This window comes from Hibiscus syriacus, unplaced genomic scaffold, assembly GCF_006381635.1.
Source record: "Hibiscus syriacus cultivar Baekdansim isolate YM2019G1 unplaced genomic scaffold, ASM638163v2 tig00117056_pilon, whole genome shotgun sequence".
Taxonomy (NCBI): domain Eukaryota; kingdom Viridiplantae; phylum Streptophyta; class Magnoliopsida; order Malvales; family Malvaceae; genus Hibiscus; species Hibiscus syriacus.
The window spans coordinates 5228029-5232406 of NW_024063539.1; positions in this window are offsets into that span (position 1 = coordinate 5228029).

Genomic DNA, 4378 nt, shown 5'->3' on the forward strand with positions numbered 1-4378 from the left:
AGTTTTTACTTGCCAGAATCGTCTGTCACATAACCCTTCGGAAATTAATTTTATTGTTCTTTTAAATTCGAATGCATATTATTGGTAATGTGCTATAAATGATACATTTTATTGGTGATGCATTATAAATGATGAATTTACTTATGCATAATGAATGATGCAAGTATGAAATGCAAATAAAAGGCATTGACCCAAGCAGTAACCATTCGGAAATACTTTCATTGGATAAAAGTTTCACTCATTACAAAAAAGTTCTTTTACATATAAGGCCTAGCCCTCAGACTCAGCTCTACAATTTCATTCATAATGGCGATGATCTCCCTTGTATATTCAGAAACCGGATTTGTGCGCAGTTGGATGATCTCCGCTCTATTGGCCAATCCATTCATATACCGAGCCACTTCACCCATTTGAGCAATAGCTTCCCCCATCATGCGCTCGCGTTCTTTTACCAAGAATCGATAATGCTCATATGTATTTTCCCATCCTTTATTGATGCGCTTGATTTCTTTTTCTAGACTGGTAATATGAATTCGACATTTCTGGAGTTCACCTTTCAATTCTCTGATTTCCTTCTGGAAGGATTTGTTTTCTTCGAGAGCAACTCTTAGGTCCACTGAAACGGGAGGAACTTGCACTTGCAGAAGGGATTGCTCAAGGTTCGATACATGACTTTTGAGCTCATCATTCATAGCTCGAGATTGGTTCATCTCCTGTTCGAATCTCATCTGTAATTCTCCCATTTCTCCCGTGAGCTCATCTACTTGATGACTTTTTGTAGAGAATCTCTGCATCCACGATCCAATCTCTGCCTGCTTTCTATCTAGGATTCGATTCCATCCCTGTCTCTCAGACCACATCTCTTCTTTCTTTTGCTTTCTTTCTTCTTCAAGCTCTAAAATTCTTCGATCTTTGTCCCCAAAGTCCTCAATTATACTGTTCATCTCAGCTTTTAACCCCTGGACTTGATTCTTTTCTTCTTCTAATTCTTTCAGGCTGACTTCTTTTTCTTCATGGAGTTTTTGAGCTCTACGAGCCTCAGCTTTATACTGCTTGATCAAATCCTTTTTATCAGCCTCTAGCTCGCATACTTTTACTTTTCCAGCTTCTATCTTCTTGATCTGACACTTGTTCTCAATTTCCAGACTTTTGATTCGCCGTCTTGCAGCCGCTAATTCTCTGGATCCAAGTTTCTTTCTCACTTGCTGCACCATTTGATAATCCTTTTTTAAGTCTTCTAAATCGGCTTCCACCTCCTCTTTCCATTCTCTCATCATTATAAACTGTCTGGCATGAAATTCAGCCTCGATAGTCAACATGAAGTTTTCTCTCTCCATCTCTTCTATTTTCTTGGAATCTTTAGCCTTTTCCATTTCAAACTCAATTCTTTGGATTTCCAAATTCGAAGGAATATTTCTGATTTGTTCTTCTATCGACCTTGATCTCTCTCCAGATGTTAAAGGTATCTTATCATTTACCCTCTTGATTCTCCAGGCTTCATAATCGGGTGTCAAGATAATATCCGCTCCAACCACTTTAGTCCTGAAAGTCATCCTCCAAGAATCAGTCACATCTTTGATTTTCTTTCTATAATTGCCTTCCTTATAATCAAATTCAGCACCAGTCAACCCATGAGTCACGGGAACAAACTGTCGGGCACCGTACTGTCTCAATACCAATAAAGGAGCGCATCTCACTCCTCCCCACAGTCCCAGTAATATAATCCAGTCCAAATCTCCACACTTGAACAAGATTTGCGTATGCATCAGCCACGGTGTTCGCCATGCTATGTTTTGACTCTGTAGATTCCGGAAGAAATCAATCCATTGATCTTTCTGAGATACTTCAGGCCACTCCTTCGTAAGGTACTCAGCAACAGGAGAATAATCTTTCAAAAAACGATTATAGTTGACTTTTTCCTCCTTCCAGAAATGGCTTCTGATCCACACAGTAAGCAATTGAGCACAGCCCATAAAACGACCTCCCCCTAACCTTCTACATATATTCAAAGATCGGAAAGTTTCAGCAAGAATCGCATGGACTGGATTCACCTCTCTTCCTAACTTCTCAACCAAATCGACTACTGCTAGCTCGATCAGCCCCAAACATTTTGGAAAGATTATCAAACCATATATACCCAAAGCAAATACATCTCTACGCACGTTTTCATCTACGTGTGCTTCAGCTATCTTTTGTAAGTGAGACCACGGCACTCCCTCACTTTCTCCCTTGCGTTTTGACTTAAAAGAAGGCCCTTTTATCCATCGGGAGTAAACTTTGTCCACTTTAACGCTTGGCAAATTCAACAGAAATTGGTATTCCTCGAGGGTTGGAGTCATGTCCTCTCGGTTGAATGTGAAACAACTATAGGCCGGATTCCAAAACTGTATTATGCTTCGTATGAGAACCGGATCTACCTTCACGTATATCAGATGAAATATATCTCCATAAGTCTGCTGAAAAGCTTGCCTCTCAATAAGATTCCAACTTTCCCAAATTGTTTTCAATCCCTGAAGCTCATTCTGTTTTAAAGAAGCTGGTGTATAATCAGACAGATCCGACACGTAGTTCCCTGATAGACTATCTCCCTGGTCTTTCTGCTTGGCTTCGGACCAGTTCCTTACATCTGCTGGATTCACTTCTTTGTTTAGGAAAATCCTTTCCATCGTGAAAGTCTTTCCACTTTATCGATACTCACAGATCAATCGCCTTTTCTAATGATATGTCTATGCAGTATGAAAAAAAAACAAAACAAAACAAAACAAAACAAACAAAACAGTTAGTCAAAACAATTGTATAAATTTAACATAAAAAGATATGTAAAACGGGAAATAAATCTACTCTATTTATGTATTATCTACCCGAATAATATTCCTCAAAAAGGGGCCTACCCAAACATGCTTTCTACCCTCCTAAATTTATTTAATTAAATTCTAACTGCACCTAAATTCTATTTCACATGCTTTAAAAGAATAAATCTATTCTACACACTCAAAAATAAATAAATAAAATAAAAATAAAAAGGTTAGAGTAGGTTTCTCCATTGTGTACGCCTATTTTGGGTACCTATTGACGGACAGAGGTTCAGTATGACTCTACCTAGTGTGACCGTTCTATGGTTCACTATATGCATGGTTTCGGCTCTAACAGGAAAAAGGGACTCGAATTGTCCTTGATGTTAGTGCCCCCTTGGGCTGCCAAACCCTCAATCCTCACCCATTACAGGTTTCAAACGGAACGAGTTCAATTCGAGGGGATTCACTGCCTTATACCCATACGAGGAATAAATTCCTACGAAGGTATAATGTATGTATCCCATGGGTTATTTGCTAAAACTCATACGAAGAATAAATTCTTACGAGAGTAAAGCAATCACCCTAACTAATTTGGATCGAAGCTCATGTCTAGAGATCATGTTATGCCAACGAAAGTGATGTGTGTGAGGAGAAACAAACAAACCTTTGACTCAAAAACAGGGAAAATAAAAAAACACTCAACGAGAACTAAGAAATATCTGAAAAAAATGAAAACAATTAAAATGTTAGTATATAAAAATAAAGAGATAAAATAATAAATAAAAATTCAATACATAGATCATAGTTTTACTAAAGATTCGAACTTATAATTTCCACCATAACGACCATATATAAGCGACCGACAGCCTGACTCTCTAGTGGTCCCCAGCAGAGTCGCCAAGCTGTCATAACCATTTTTTTTGTAAAACAATTAAATATTATTTTAAAAACGATTATGACTTTAATTTAAAAAAAATTGGTGATTATGGATTAATTAAAATTAAATTGAAAATGAGTCGCCATCGACCTTTGGGTTAGGTAGGTCAAATACCTAAAAACGTCTTTTAAAAACAATTTTAAGAAAAATAGTTTTATAAGACAAAAATTTGATCTACGTTGCCAAAGATTCATTTAAAACAGGTTCGGGAGTCGGTTACGTGTGGGGAAGGGTAAACACCCCTACAACGCCCAAAATTGGTACTGTGTCGCTTACATATCGTCATTAATGGTAGAACTTAAAGTTTGACTCAGAAGTAAAAATAAGATCTATTTATTGAATATTTGTTAAAATAACAGAAATACTTCACTTGGTGAGAAATCCCGAGATTTGCAATCCTCCATCGGGAAAGCTATCTCGTCTATTTTTCATCTATAAAGTATATTCTATCTTTGAATTAACACCAAATTATATCGATCAGAGTATAAAATAAATCATACTTAATTTATCTAAAACATGTATTGTTAATATTAACATAGAGATCATTAATACAATAAAAATTATAAAAAATAGAATGATAAATCAATTATGATTTATTTATTGAATATTAATTAAAATAATAGAAATACTTAACTTGGTGAGAAAT